At 42.8% G+C, this 16,414-nt stretch overlaps 1 protein-coding gene and 1 long non-coding RNA gene across 2 annotated transcripts in view; both read left to right on the top strand.

Annotated features, from left to right (window-relative positions):
• LSAMP (limbic system associated membrane protein) overlaps nt 1-16,414 on the top strand; it is a 965,491-nt gene that overhangs the window by 543,208 nt on the left and 405,869 nt on the right. The gene's annotated exons all lie outside the window — the stretch shown is intronic.
• On the top strand, nt 5,752-11,810 carry LOC136791690 (uncharacterized). Its single transcript, XR_010834206.1, has 3 exons — nt 5,752-8,581; nt 9,664-9,783; nt 11,717-11,810. It is a non-coding gene; the product is annotated as an uncharacterized lncRNA (long non-coding RNA).

The following is a 16,414-nucleotide window of genomic DNA, read 5'->3' as shown; positions in this document are numbered from 1 at the left end:
TTTGTCCCAAACTTACTGAGTTTTTTTTTTTTTTTTTAGTGTGTCTCTGTGAAATGGAGCTGAAATGTGCCGTACAGGGTTGTTAAATTAACTTACGGTACAGGCTTAACACATGAAGCACCTAAAGGTCAAAGGGAAGAAAGGTGTCCCCCAAGCCCCTAGAAGTGGTGTTCTGTATTTTCTCCCCGTGCTGGCACTTGGCACGGCAGCAGGTGGCTGCAGTCCTGGCAAAGCTGGAGTAATGCCCGGACACGGGCTCGCTTTCTGTAACAGAGTATTTGGGGACCTTTCCGGCTGCTAAGTGCTGTGTAAATGCCATGCATCATTATCAAATAAATCGCGTCACCTTGTGAGTTAATTTCTAATTACACAATTACTTTATGTGGCATTAATAAAAAGTAATGTGAGATTTTTCAGCAAACTCTAATTTTAAGTAAATAATTTTTTTTGAGACCAAGTGATTTATTAAATTAAGTCTTTATTAGGCCTAATTTAGACTTCAAGCCATTTTTGCTAGTGCTACAGCATAAAATTATTATGTAATTAGTAATACAGTTGTCATATGTATAAGTAATGGTTTTACTTAGAACAAATTAGAAAGGATTAGTTTTTTTTAAGAGGGTACCAAGTCTCGGGGGTAATAATAATAGAGGATAACTTATTTCATTACACCTTTCCTATGTTTGATCATCCTTTTGAAGTGTGGTTTTATAGGGGTCACCTCAGCAGCTATTCTTCCTGTGCAACAGCTGTTTGTGGGGTGGAGCACCACGTATTTTCCACGTTCGCTCAGCAGCTAATGAAGTTAGTGGGGTGCAAGTGGTTTCAGCTTCAAGCTTCTGCCAGATGTTAGCACCCCACAGCAGGGACAGCTGAACTGCTCATGAAGCAGCCCCTGCACTAGCGCAGTTTTACAGCCAGCCCGGTAAAGTAAGCCAACATCAATTTGATTCATGCTAATCGAGCGAGCTGTAAAGTGCAGCAGCTGACCCAGGAGCTGTTTGGTTGTCCCTTCCGTGGGAGCTGCAATCTCAGGGAGAGAGGTTTGATGGAGAGCTGCAGGCCATAATGGCCTCGGCCCTCCCGACTTAATTTGCTGATGTGCGTGTGGCAGCGCTCTCTAGCAGAGCAGGCGTTTAGTGTGAGAAGAGAAGAAGGGCTTAGCCAGTCCGTCCGCTGAGGGGATGGAGGGAGGCAGAGCAGCCTCTTCCAGCAGTTTGCTGGAATTTGGATATTGGTGGTAGTAACACCTACGCTTAGATACGTAGGAGAGATGAGGGGAGAGGTATATAACCATCTGGGAAGTTGATGCCCCTGATTTTATCTTAGCCGCAGTGTGGGCTTTAACAGTGTGCGCTAAAAGACATTTGGTTCTGCGCTTCTTGCACAGCAGCCCCCTGTGGTACCCCAGCCGTCTGTTTCGGTCTGTTATTAGATTCAGGAGCTTCACACCCCGCAACGCGTGGCGCGTGTGGTGTTCAGAGCTGTTGCCATTAAGCGCTGATACCATTCAGCAAGGGAGGGTGTCCGGGAGAGCAAGTAGTACTAGATCTGTGTCTAGCTTCCCCTCAAAGGGGTTGAAAATGTACACAGATTCTTCCAGGTCTGAACTCCGGGTCGGTTTTCATGGCCAGGCTTGCCAAGGTCAGGTACATTACTGCTTTGGTTTGAGATGTTAAAACTTCTTGCCTGTGGAAGCCACGTACCTGAATATAAAATGCAGAATCTGAGCAGGGAGAGAGAAAACTCTGAGCAGAATGATCCCTTGAAACCCCTCGCCCCGGGAAGCAGGCAGGCATCGCGAGAGAAGGCTGAAGTCTGACTGAGCAGGTGGGGAGAGCAGCGGAGATCACCTGTAATAGCAGCCGCCTACACCTTCCCTTTTATGCCCATTGTAAATAAATTGCATTTATCATTACCAACACCCTTTGTCTCCAGGCTTCTGAGGTGTTGAAAGCTCCAGTTAAATGGCTTGCCCAAAGAAAACACTGTCACATTTGCATAATATTTTCATAGACACTGAGCTCAACCTGAGCCTGAAGGGAGACAGGGATGTTCCCTGCATATTTTATATTTGCTTCCTCAATTCCCACCAAAGCTAGCTCTAAATTGTGGTATGGATAGGGATACGTGTATAAGAGAGAGAGATGGATGGGAGGTTTGAATTTGTCTGGGGTATTTCCAGGCACTCTTAGTTTAAGAAGCTACTTACACCCCATGGAAAACTCTGAAATAGTGCTATTTAGAAACAAAACTGCTTCCATTTCACCTCTTCTTCAGTATTCCTCTTCCCTCATTCTTCATTACTAGGGACATCTGCATGAAAACAGTGTCTACTTTTTTTTTTTTTTTTATCTTGGGAGTTTATCTGCCTCCGCTGATTATCCCCTCCCTCCCCTCTCCTTCTGAAGTCATTATCTTCTGATTGCATTACATTTGCAGCCATCCCACCGCGGGCGCTCTTCTCATCAAGATTCTCAAGCTAAGCAGGGAAAAGGATAGGTCAGCCTGCCGAGAGGAAACCTTAAGGAAAGCCTGGCCCTGGCAGAAGTGGGGTGTTGGGGTCCAGTCTCTGTCACTGCCTCTCAATTACACTCATGCTCAGCCACTGGTGTTTCTGTAAAGGTGCAATAAACCCAGTCAAGTTTCTTCCACAGACGTTGTTAGAACAAGAGTTGGAGGAGGTATTTCTGACAAGAAGTGTATACGCTGCAAGATGCAGCATCATTCATATTGCCTACCCTGCAGGTGTTTGCAAGCTCGAATTCAATTAAGGAAACTGTTTCATTGCAGGAGTGGTGAGAGTAACTGGAGATGCAAAAATCCTGTTTGTTTCCTTGAAAACAGTACTGGAAGCCTTAATTACAGCAGTGTAACACTCAGGCTCTCTCTGGCCAAGGAATATTTATCTGAAGTGGAACAGCTTCTGTAGGGGAGGTTAGGGGAGAGCGTTCTCAGAAGATGCGCAGCTGAAGTTTGTATCCTTACTTGCAGTCAGAAAGCAGATTTCATCGTGGGCATACCATGTCTTGCTCCAGCAGTGCAGTTTTGGCAAGCAGTCTTCCTGCGTGCTACAAAGAAAGCCTTTTTTTCTTTCTAAACACTTTAACAGAGTTAACAAGGGGTGGAATTATCCTGATGAGTATCATTTCAAAGGGTGGGGAACAAAGTAGTTGTGGCTTAGATGAGGTTACAACAGGATCTGATGCAGGAGTTGATCCTAGCTCCCAGGTGTTCATTCACCCAGATCTGCAGTTCGGATACATCTATCCTTGTATCATGTAGTATATTCTTGTATACAGCTATCATACAACCTCCTTTCATGATTATCCTGTTGCAAAGCCCGTCTAGAGGCTCAAAACCAAATTCATGTGTGGAGTATCTTTCATATTCATATTTCTCTGCCCTGACTTCCTTCAACCACAAGAGGAGGCTCCAAAATAAAATTTTATCATAAAGGATGAACTTATATAGAGACTCACTAGGTACTTTTAAAATATAGCGGATTTGAGGAACAGCTCCACCAGCAAATACTTTTGCAGTTGACGCATCAGAAGAACCTTATCAATGTTCCCCACTACATGCAGGTAGTGTCACAAGGACAGCATTGAATGCCTGTTTCCATTGGTCTTCTGCAGTTCCCTCTCTGAAAATGTTTAAAACAATGGGAATAGGTCCCTTTTCTTTCTTGTATTAAAACCCATGTATGCCTAAGACAGCAACAGGACCGAAATAGTAATGCACAGCAAGAGGGAAAGGAGGTTTGTAAACAGTTTTGTACAAGGTGAGAATGACAACCCTTTCTTCCCAGACAGGTACCTAAGCTGTTCAGGTTTTCCCTAGGAGGCATCGCAAAGGTAATTCTAACTAACAGCTCCAATACATGTGTACGCTTTGTATCTCTGGATAGAGGATGCCAGCAAATATTGAATTTACTTTGAGAATTAAGTGACCATGCAATAGCATGTTATTGCATTTAATGCTACTTCGGTACTGCAAAGAGTATCAGTGATAGAAATCGGTTTAAATGTAGGATGATCTGATTTCCCACTATCCCATTACATCTGGTAGCTCTGCAGTGTTATTGTACAGGGCTTGGCATCTCTAGGTTGGTGGGTGCATCTGCCTCAAGACATATCTGCAAAAGGATAGACAGCAAAATGGGTGGCTTGATCCTTCAGACCAAGTGTTTGTTTTTAAGGATATATCAGGGACAAGACTATGATCTTTATTATTATTTAATTTACTCTAAATCATCTAGGTCATCTAGGAATTAATTTCAAGTTGTGGTTTTGGTTTTTTCTTCTTTTTTTTTCCTAGTGGTGATTTTCTTGGGATAGGACTAGACAGGTTGAGTTCTGTATGTAAAAGAGACTGCTCAGCTTGAAACCAAGTATTTACGCAGAATGAATATCCCCGTGGATACTTCCCAGGGTTGATCCATACTTAAAGATGATAAGGGAGTTGGTTAGGTTACTCCCGGTTGTGTATCCTCTGGGGAGATGAGGCAGAAAATAAGTCTGAGTCCAGCAACAACACAGCATCTGGTGGTCCCAGCACGTGTCCTGCTTTGTGCGCTATATACTATGTCTTATTAAAAGAAAAAAGAAAAGCAACAGAGGAATTCACATTGTTGAAGTTAATCGCTGGATTAAATTGCCATTTGTCAATAGCAATGTAATTTGTATTATAAATTACAGCAGCATAGCTCTCAGACACATTTTATCAATGTGTTTCAAATTATTTAATAACAATATTTTTCAAAAAATAAGCAATGCCACTTGTTTTCACCCCACCCCTTTTCAAATCAGCCCATTCTGAGGGTTTCCATCAGTGTAATAGCCAGCTCTGCAAAAATTCCTGCTAAATAAATTATCACCAGGAGTCTCAAAATCCATTACCATAAACAAAGCCATTTTCCCCTCCCCAATCGATGGCCTGCTGTGTTGCTGCTAATGGGACTGTACACACATGTTGCACAGAAAGGAATTCATTTGCAAGTTGCTCAGATTTTTTTTTTTCGTTCATTTTTCTTGGTGGAGAGGGGGATGGAGGAGAATATCATGGGAGGATTCAGAAAATGTCTCACTGAACTCACCGTTCAGTGTAGAGGATGAGTCCTTCAGTCTGCAGTAAGGAACACATTCGACTTGCACATTGGGAGAGAATTGTCTGTGCTGATTGACAGCTGAAATAGGAGAAGGGCAGAAAATGGGAAGGAAACCTCAGAGAACGAGACTGCTGTCTTTATTCGGGACATCCTTTGTGGCGAGAAAAGCATCCACATGTTCTGCTGCTGGTTTACAAATGTATCTTAATCATTTCCTGTCGTATCCTTCTCTGTTTCAGTCCTGTCTTCGTCCTGCAGTTCTGCCATCGCAGTTGCAGGCTGCTTCCCTGCTCTTGCAGCCCTGGGCATCCCACACCCAGCCTGATGGTGCACTACAATCAGTTTATTCTTTTCCATTTTGTAGAAAGTATAGTTTTCTTTTTAAAAATGAATAACCATTGATATTTCTTTCTCTCTTTCTTTTCAGGTAAGTGGCCATTCCTGTTTTTATAAGACTGGTGAACAATCGGCAAACCTCAGCTCTCGAAGGTACTCTTTGTGGTATGGCTTCTTTCTAAGCACCTTGAAGTATTTTCCTCATCTGAGTTCGTACAGTGCCTCAGCAGGAGGTTTGAGGTAGATGGACTGGGATTTAACCTTAACCAAACAACAATTCCGCTTCTTTGATTTCTACGGTTTAGATTAGCCTTGCTGAGGTGCCCAAAAATAAGGAGCTAAAGGTACAGCGGCGGGAGAGATTGTGCATGGATCTTCAGCCGCTAGGTACAAAAACATGAAAGGCTGTTAACACAGTGGGAGGCAGGCTGTGCAAAGCTCTTCCAAACATCAGGTCATCTTACACAGGTGCACTGTCTCTTGCATATTCTGATTCCTTTTGCATTATTCTTGGTGGGTGCCTGTTAGAGGAATGCTGCGGAGGCATATGTATGCACTGGAGCTCAAGTGCTTAAAGTGGTTTGTAGACGTTTCTCAATCTGGCAGGGCTGATTGCTACCAGCAAACATCTGACGATCTTCTGCTGCCACTTCTCCTGGGAAGGAGGTATTGCACAGTAGTGCCAACTGGGACCAGAACTGGTTTGTTTAGGCTCCCAGAACCAAATAATTGACTGTAATAGTTATGAAGGTCTTCAGTCATATACTTCTACTCGATTATTTTGGTATTGGGAATCTGGAGCATTCTTTTTCACCCCTTCTATAGCATGAAGGTGTTTAAAATGATTAAAAGGAAACAGTGACACTGTATTTATGTTCAGGAACATATAAGAAGGGTCATTAAGGAAAAAAAAATGATAATGCAGCAAATTGTGATAAAATCCTGACACAAGCAGTACCAGTCATTGAGGAGAACACTGGCATATCATGAGACTGATTTTACTTCAAATGCACGGCATTTCCATGGGATGAAAAAAACCTACCTAATATTGCTCAAATGCGGAGAACCTCAGTTCCTGGAAATATAGGACAATTTTAAACTCCTCTGATTTGTTGCATGATAGTTTTTGGTGCTGAATGGGCAATTCTTTTCTGATGTGCGTAAACTATTGTCTCAAATGAGTTAGCTGGACACAGCTTTGAGTATTACCAAGAAATGGAAGTCTGGAACACGTTAAATATCAATATTAATTAATGAGTCTTGGACACATACAGGAAATTGCCTTAAACCTCCAACCTTCTGAAAATATCTTCAAGTGGGATTACTGACATAAAGGATTTGATCTAATTATCAGTGCTAATTTCCTTTATGATGGTGGTAGCAACGCTGTTGTTAAAAAGGCGCAGTCAAGATTAGTCACCTACAGTATTATGTTAATCCCTTATCTGTATTACTAATATTTTAAATCTTTCAGAAATTATCACCACCAGTGCTGCTTCACAGTTTATTCAGCGTAGGCAATTAGATGGCTCAATTTTCTCATCCTGATGTGCTGGTTTGAGGGCTTTGTTTCTTGAAGCTTTTCTTCCCCGGAAATTGGCATTATTGGTTACACTTTTCCAGCCTTTGTGTGATTTGAAATGCTAGCTGTACACTATAAGGGTAGGAGGCAGGTAGATAGATTGAAATGATTTAGCAAGATTGTGTTCTTCCCTCTGGCTTAGCCATTAGAGGTAAGCAAACTCTGTGAAATAAACAAAATCCAAGAAAATGGTGATGAGGGGGAAGGAGAATAATGACCAAAATAAATAAATAAATAAAGGCATCTGTGGGAGGATACAGCACCTTCATCTCACCGATGTGATTTTTTTTTTAAGGCGTGCATGAAATAAGCAGTTGTGATGGGGCCTGGGAGCTCAAAGCCTGGCACTTTTTATCAGGATGGAGCAAGGAGGTCTTGTGGAGGTGATGGGAGCTATGTGCTCCCCAAGCACTGTGTAGTGTTGGGAAGGAGAGACTGGCTCTCCTAGCTTCCTGGGGAGCAGTTAGTCCTAGACTGTCAGTCACCATGCCTTAGCAGGCCAAATTCTCTGAGAAAAGAAAGCCCCTGAGGTCTTTGAGCCCCAGTATCTGCCAAAAGAACATGTAGTCTCAGGAAAGCTCCTGAAGGAACCGACCAGCTCAGTCCCCTCTGAGCCTTCAGCCTTGGGAACAGAGAAAACTCAGCTGACAACTTGCTGCCTCCGCTGCTGACACAGAGAAATGCTACCTATCTGTGCAGTTCATTATCTGCTACTTGGATCTTAGTGAGTAAAGCTGCTGCTGAAGAAATCCCATAGTCACCAGTGTCATAACAGACGGCACAACATGCTATCAGCCCTTAAATGTCCAACTCATCAACACAAATTGGTTCTTCTGAACAGCAGTCGCATGCAGAGATCAGGTTTCCCTTGACAATCCTTTTTTCTCTTCTGTCCTGGTTTTCTTTCTCATACACTTTGAATGATCAAGTGATCCCTTCTTACATAGATCTTCTAGTATTTTAATTGGCACACAGTCCTCATCTGGAAACAAATGTCTTGTATTGGTGCTTTGATTTGTTTCTAATGCTGTTTATTGACAACTGTTTCTGGGTAACGATCTAAACCTCTGCAGTGCTTTTATATAAACACACGATGCTTTGATAGGGAATAACGGGCTGGGACAGGGCAGCTGGCAGGCTTTGATTCAGCCATTGTGCCTACAGGTACAGGACCTATCACCTGCTCCTGAGCAGACAGCAATTAAAAAAGTACCACTTTTTAGAGAGCTGTCTCACTGCTGCACATCAAAACAATTGAGCAATAAAGGGCAATGCACGAGAGAAATGTGAGAAAACCTGGCAAATTCCTGTGTGACAGTGACACCCATTCATAGTTCTGCAAATTGGCAAATAAAGGTGATAATAACAATAATAATAAAAAAGGAACAAAGATGGTGAATCACAAAAAGCACTTGATTTTGAAAATTGCTAATTGTCTATACCTTTCTAATGTTCTGGAGCAGATTTCCTAAGAGTAATAAACCTTTGGTAATGTGGTACCTCTCCCCTGTAAACGTCGATCTTTGCCGAGCAGAGCAGCAATATTATTGTAGGTAGGAATCTTTATGTGGAATGTATTAATGAATCTTTTACATATTAAAAGAGGGGAGGGAGGGAGGGAGGGAGAGTCTCTTCCAGTGACATAGTTGCTATGTGCAGCTGAACAGGGCGCTAAGTTTTGAAGGAAATTTGGTCTGTGGAAAATGATAAAGGATGCAAATATGTGCAGCTGTCCTCTGTAACTTGGAGAAAGAAAGAATGAACTTAATGGGAGTAATCCTAAATGTTCACATCTGCATGCATATGCATACTTGCAAGTTCATATGTGTACACAAACATGTATATACGCATCTGGTTCACTCTGTGGCAGGAGGAGTGCCAAGGGGTGAGGAAGGAGGCCTCTGTAGCTTAATCCTTTTGATTTATACATCCAGAAAGCTGGATTTGTTAAAGATCACCCAAGCAGGTGAATAGGACTGACCTTTTGAATGCTCACCCCAACACAGCATTGACTGAGATGTACTACTGGGATCTCTGCATGCCAGCCGGCAAGAGCAGAGTAATCCTAGCTAACATGAGGGAAGTGTGAAGGGTTGGTCCAGGATTTCTGCACATACCTCTCTTCCCTCACCCTTCAAAGGCCCCAGAATGAAATAAACCTCATCTCTTTCTCTTAAAAAATTCACTGTGTGGAAAAACAATTCTACTGATCTACCTATGTTTTGAAAACTTCACAGGGAAAAACAGTTAGAGCTACTACTTTTTATTTATTTAGTCTTTTTAAATGAAAGCACAGTTCTCTGGGAGTTGTTTGGCACTTCCTTTAAAAACCTGACGCCCTCTTCTGATGTTTCTAACTCATCATTGACTCACTGCTCAAGTTGTCTTTTTGCCTTTTCAAAATCAGTCCCGTACTGCTGGAACTCAGCAGTCTCTTTCAAAGAAACTAGATTTGAAGCTTCTAAGACAAGCTGCTTTTGTGATAGGGCGTTGCTAAGAATCACTGAAAGCGTTTTCCAAATGTTGTACAGCATCTATGTGTTTTGCTGAGTCCCATCTTTCAGAAATGGCTTGCCTGAATCTCCCTACAACATGCTCCTCGTGGATTCAGGCAAGCACTTCTTTCTGGCTGCAGGCAGTGTAAGCTTCTGAAGTGGAAACCACCTTGCCTGAGAAGAGGAGAGGTATAAAGGAGCGGCCAGGCTCTCTTTTAGCATCAACATGGCTGAGACTACCATTTTCTTTAGAGAGAACAGTAAGTCCTATTTCTCATTGTCTAAATAGCACCGGTCACACTCTTGTGGTGTGTGCTGGCTGTCTTGCCCGTGGGTGGCTGTCCCAGAAGGGTTACAGCGGCCGTGACATTTACCCAAGAAGCAGACGGGGAGGGAGGGAGGCCCTGCTCACAGCTGCATCAGCAGCACCCTCAGAGCTATGCAGCCAGGCTGGAGCTCCGGCTCCCTGCAGAGGGATTCGTTTTGTGTGCTGTGCATTGTCTGCGGTCTGTCCGTTGGCAGGACTGGTTGTTTGTCCGTCTGCCCAGCCGGGTTGTTGTTTTTCTCCTCTTGAACCCCCCCCGTTTCTGACTTAGCTGCTTTGCTGGTCCCTCAGCAAGCCCCTGGCTAGCAGGTGTCGAGCCGAGCGAGGCGGGCAGCTTGGGAACCTGCCACCGACGGTCTGTAAATCAGTTTGTGCTGTGCAGCAAGGCTCTGGCTTAACGATGAGTCAGAAGAAAAATGTTATTAATATTTAATGCGCAAGCTGAATGTCTGGCGTGCTGTTATTAGTTACACATCATGAGGGGTGCAGTATCGGCTACCAGTCAATGCAGGTCGCTTCCTCCAATGTTCTCATTCTGCAGACTTAATTCGTACTGTATTTTTCCATTCACTGAGACAAATATCTGCTCCATTTAAAGGGGCTTTGTCAAAATCTTCTAGCTAAATCTTTAAATTGGTGTGCCTAGCTTTCAAGACCCCTTTCTGTGAGACGTTTGATTACTTCTGAGAGCAATTCTTCCAGTGGTAGGACACTGCTGTCTTCAAAGGGGTTCTGCGCTGCACCTCAGCCCCGAGGCCTCACGTGGGAGAAAGCACCTTAGGGGTGAGCCAGAGGAAGTACGGAGAGGAAATCTGAGATCTTTGCTTGCCTGAACCTGTTCTTGGTGAACAACCTATTTGCATATGCTTCAAGTGCAACATCCAGGCCAAGGCTGTCCCGTTGGGCCAGCAGCAGCCTTCTCCTGGTGAAGAGGGCTGGGTGATCCGTATCTGTGATCCTCCAGCTGCAGGAGGAAGCACCTCAGCAGCAGTTACTGTGCCACTGCTGGGTCGTGCTGGAAACCAGCTGCATCTTCAGCCCCATCCCATGCTGCAGCTATGGAGACTCCGGGAAGGGAAAGTGTTCCCTGCGTGCAGGCTCCTCCTGGAGCCCTTTCATGTACCAACTTCCCAAGGTAGAGGATGCACGGCTGTGCTGCTGGGACTTCTGAATGCCACTTGGTGGGCAAGGAAGGATGGCTGCCCTGGTTTAGGCTCTTGTCCTGTAGCAACCATTGATGCATCTCTCATCTTCAGTACAATGAGGTTTCATCTGTGAGTAGAAGCAGTGCTCTGCAGGGCAAGAGCAGGAGTCCAGTAATTTAATAATAGAGTATCTCATATTTCTTGTTTTTGTTAACCTGCTGATTGACTATATGCTATGTGGGGGGCGGAAAGAAAGAGAAAAAGAAAGAGAAGGAAAGGAAAAATGGGCACTCTATTACCTGAAAAGAGCACGTGATTTACAAGTAAATGATTTTGCTCTTCCTGGTTATTTAATACTGCTTGAGAGCATTTGCAGCTTCAGGGGTGGATTGGCTTCTTGTGACAGCAGTAAATGACACTGAGACTTAGAGGGGCCCCTTCTGATTTCACGCTGTTTTCATGCAGAAGCCTGTCCTTTGCTTTCAGAGTGTTACCCCTGATTCCCAGCAGCACAGCTTATATTAGATTCAGAGCTCATGAGCTTCTGCGTCATTCATTCCTCTTGCACTAAATTGACCAACTCTTGAAGTCCTACTTGCGTGGAACCAGCACCAATAAGAAGATGAAATGAAGCAAAACAATTGTATTTATAAAGCATGTCTCTTCTTGTGGCATTTAGGGGGAGGCATGTACAGTTCTCTCTTACTCTGTTCTATTTACAAGGTACACCCAACTCCTGTTCATCTTGGAAAAAACAATGACAATAAAAGCAACAAAGCCGTACACAGGTAATAACACTTTTGGAGTGGCTGCTGGGGGGGGGGAAAAAAAGGAAAGCATAGCTCCCAGCAGCAGCAGTTGCTTTTCTTTCTCCGTATTAACCTATTCCCCTCCAAACACCTTTATTTTCTCATCCCCAGCTGTTTCTACTTTTATCCTAGAGTAGTTCTTCAAGGCACTTCACTGGGGCCATCTCCTATTTATCAAACTGGGGTCAGAGTTACTGTAGGACTCCTTGCTCAGCTGTGGTGATCATCCCCTGCACTTCACATGGGAAAATAAAAGTTATCTTTGTAAGTCAAGACTACTAGAATGAGAGTGAGGTATTTGACTTGAAAAATCTTATTTTAAGACTATTCAGTCTCTGCTTTACCAGCCTATTTTGACCACATATTATATTATTAACAGATTAAAAGTTGGGCTCCACGGTGTCATAATTTTGTTATTTTTAAATTTTAGCAAGCATGCTGGAAATACATTAAGGATTATAAATGTCTGTACACAGCCATTTTTCCCATAAAAAAATAAACAAAAGCAATTTTGGTGCAGTAGACCAAAACCAACCCAATAAAATCATTGTGTGAGGTAGCAGGGAGGGGATAGATAGGCACAGAGCGTGTTTTGAATGAATTTATTAATGTTATTATTAATATTCTTTAAAATTGCCTACTTCTATAAAGTTGCAGTGACAATCCTTCAGACTGTGACCTGGTGCCCACTGGTGTCGGTGGTAACTGTCAGTAGATTAACTATTAAAAAAAAAAAAAAGCGATTTAAAAATACAGTAATTATTCTCTCAATTGAATAAAAGTAAAATGTTCTTTCGCATTGGAATTAAGGTCACGGTAGTTAAAGATCCTGGAGCATTTTTACCCACTTCAGAGTATTAGTCTGGGGAAAGAAGCAGAATTCCAGTTAGGAATAATTGCATTTATTCTTGCTATGTTCTTTTTTCTTTTTCTTTTTTCCTTCGACTCTGTACCCCCCTGTGGAGATCCCTGTCCTTCCTACCCCTGCAAATTAGCAGTGTTTCAGTAAATGGAAGTTGTTTGTTTCTGGAGTTTGCAAAGCATTCAGTAATTCCTTGGAAGAAGCATTAATAACCGGCTATAATATTGGTGCTAATAAGTTATGTGCATATTTTTATTTTTTTAAAATCAAAATCAGAGTATAAAGATTTTGCTGTGAATTGTAAAATTAGCCAAAGCCGCCTGGCATGTCGCTGCTGCACTTTTTCTCTTCCACATGACATATTCTTAACTAAGTCAATCATTTACATGGGCTTTAAATTTAATTTAAATGTAATGAATTTAAATTGGGCTTTGCTCTATTTCAAGGTTGTTGGGTTACTTTTCTGTAAGTTAACATTCAGCACGAGAGATTCAACTCGAGGATTTTGGTTTCAGCTGCTCTCCCTCGCTCTCCTACCCCCTCCTCCGTTTCTCTCTCTTTCCCATCTTCCCAAATCAAATCCAGCCCCACTGTCTTGTGGCCCATGAAGCGTGTGTGGGAAGGAGAACGGGGGCAATAGAGTTGCAAGCTGCACGTGTTATGACTGTGAGGATTACAGGTTGGAGGCAGCAACAGAAAAGCATTACAAGAAAATCAAGCAGATACATTTTCAGGAGGAACCGTGCGATTCTCTCTGCACATTAGTGCCTATCTCAGTAATCATTCTCTTCCTCGATCGGGAGCCCTCTTAATCCTCCACCCCATCGCCCTCCTCCATCAAATCTCCAATACTTCTGAAACAAATCAAATCAAGAATTAACCTTTCAACCGTGAAACATTCCTTTGCTATGGTACGTGTGTCCCCTGTTAATCACTGTGCTGCAAAAACATGAGGCGGAGAGTAAGTACTCCGTCAGTGGCACTGGACTTGTGCATTTTCTACGTTTGCCCTTGCATGCCTTGTAAAAATCCCTTAAGTACATCTCAGCAGGAGTCTTGTGATGCCTTTTCCCAAACATTGCATTGGGGAGATACTGGTCTGTGATGGACCTGACCTGGAAGAGGTTCTGGAAAGCCCTGGGTTGTCTTTCCGCGTGTAATGGGCAGCCACTATCTTCCAACAGGAAACGGTGCATCTGTGGGGTTCATTGATGTTGTGCTGCTGGTTCATTTAAGGAAGGTTTTCTTTATTTCACATTAAAAGGAAGCATAAGGAGAGCTTGCCCAAAAAGATACGATGAGCAATGTAGGGAGAGAAGTTCTAGGCAAAGGGAAGACAAAGCAGGGGAACTTGTATTTGAATTAACTGAAGAGGCAAGAGACAGGGCAATTTTGCATAACTTATGGGCTCTCCCTTCCAAAGCCTGATCCCAGCACTTTTAATGTAGGCATGGAACATATAAATGAGATGCCTTAAGTATTTTATTTATATCTTTAAACTCTTAATATTTTCTTAGTAATTTCTGCCATATCCCGTGTTCCTAATGAGACTTGTTTCCACACCTGTCTGTTCCTGACCATCCCATCTAGCTTCATCAGTACCTCACAGAGATATAAACTTTCAGAGAATGATTACAGATGAGAGTCACTGAGTAAACTGTGGCTGCTCCGAGTTGCATCTTTGTTTGTTAATTTGGTAACAGAAGACTGGCCATATTTAACGAGACTAGATCTGTTACACTCAGTAGCTTGACTCCAGCAAGAGCCCAAAGACTTTTCTAACACCAAAGGCTGGAAAGGAAGCCAAAGGGACCAAGGCGTATTTAAACCAGGCTACCCACTGGCCATGTAAACTGGACAATGCTCTATGCAATGATGGGTAAGGTTGTCCATGCTGCACTTCATAGTGTCCCCTCTGTGGATTTGCTTTTGTCTGGTTCTTTTTCTCCTGTATCAATTTAATGTTGTCACATTTTCTTTCTCCTAATTGACTTAGGTATTAATTGTTATCATTCTGTTTTCTCTCAGCTGGATGTCTTTACCATGAAATAAGGTCAATGGACCTGTTGATATGGCACTGTGTTCAGTCTCCATTCATCTCCAGCTAAGAACTGGGGTGCTATTGCCACACGGCTCAGTATTAGCTCTATTAGCTCTGGCTGCAGGCTCACCATGGGTTAACAGAACGCTGGTTGCAAAGCCCAGAAAAAATATAGCGGTTCAATAGTAATGAAGTAACAATGTACTAACATAGCAAAAAATGGAGTGAAAATTACAGCATAGCTGATTCATCACTGTGTTATTCTACTTAAACCAGTAGTGAATCAGAGCCAGCAACTTGGGAGAGGTTGTTAGAGTCTTTATGAAGTTTAAAGCCATTTACCAGTATGCAGTCAAATTCATTTTGTTTCATTATGGCTATGATAACCTTACATATTTGGGGACAGTGACTAAATTTTGTTCTGTTTTGGGTCTGTATATTGTTTTGTCTCTTGAAGGACAAAGCTGTGGCTGAGGTTTCTCTGTGTTCTTGCCATACAAAAAGTATTTCAGAGAAATGTCACCAATAAAAGCCTAGCTGTAAGCCTGTAGCAAAGCAGTTGTAGCATCATAGGGTATGTATAGTAACAATTAAAAGCAGTTTATCACTCCTATGCACTTGTAAATACAGCTAGCCTTTCTACTTAGTGTTATTCTTGCCTTATAATTAGACATACTTAGAGTCGTCTTGATCTAATATTTTTGAGAGTTAGGTAAATAATTTATAGGGTACTCCTCACAAATGGATACAATGTGAATTCAGAGCTAATCTGCTCCTCTGGAGGTACATAAAATTATCAAGCTTATACAAGAGCAAGCTAATTAGGAAGCAATCATCATCAACAACAGCTGTTCTTAGCTCACTGAAGGGCGGAGGCTTCCCTAACACTGTCCACTCATCCATTTCCTCTCCCCAGCTTTCCATGAGACAAAAGCATCTCCAGAGCTACTCCCATGCAACCATTCCTGCCAGTTGCTCCCAGCTCAGTGCAAGCAGGGAATTCATTTCTGCAGCATGTTATTGCCATCTCACTGAGGATGGATACATATCTGGGTCAGGGTTGGAAGGGGAAGGATGGGCGATGTGTCCAGAGTGTGTTGTAGTCCACCACTCCAAAAATGATGAGGGCAGATAACACGTTGAACAGAATGTTTTGTTGTTATTGTTTGATTTTTTTTATACATTTATATTAATTGTAGTATTTCAGGGGGAATGAAAACTGTGGTAAATGCACTGCAGAAAAATCAATTATTTCTACGGCATTACTGTTAAAAAGCAATGTCTGGAAATGGTGCAGTCAGCCCACTCACTGACCTCACCTTTGTTCCTTTTAACCCCATTATGAGCAGTGTTCTGCCCATTGGGTGGGAGAGGGTGTCCATCAACTTGTGCCTCGAACGTGATGTAATAAACCCTACAACATGAAGCATCCATGATCTTTTTCTTGCACTCACGTCATGTCACACAGAATCATTCAGGCTGGAAAAGACGTCTATGATTACCTAGTCCAGCCTTTAACCTAGCGCTGACGAGTCCACCACTCAGCCATACTACTGAGTTCTACACCTACACATTTCTTGAAGATCTCCAGGGATGGTGACTCAACCACTTCCCTGGGCAGCCTGTTACAATGCCTCACAATCCTTCAGGTAAAGAAATTTCTCGTAACATCCAGCCTAAACCTCCCCTGGTGCTACTTGAGGCCATTT

Source organism: Anser cygnoides, chromosome 1 (genome assembly GCF_040182565.1).
Source record: "Anser cygnoides isolate HZ-2024a breed goose chromosome 1, Taihu_goose_T2T_genome, whole genome shotgun sequence".
NCBI lineage: Eukaryota > Metazoa > Chordata > Aves > Anseriformes > Anatidae > Anser > Anser cygnoides.
The sequence above is the reverse complement of the archived record's forward strand: the minus strand, read 5'-3'. Positions and strand labels throughout refer to the sequence as shown.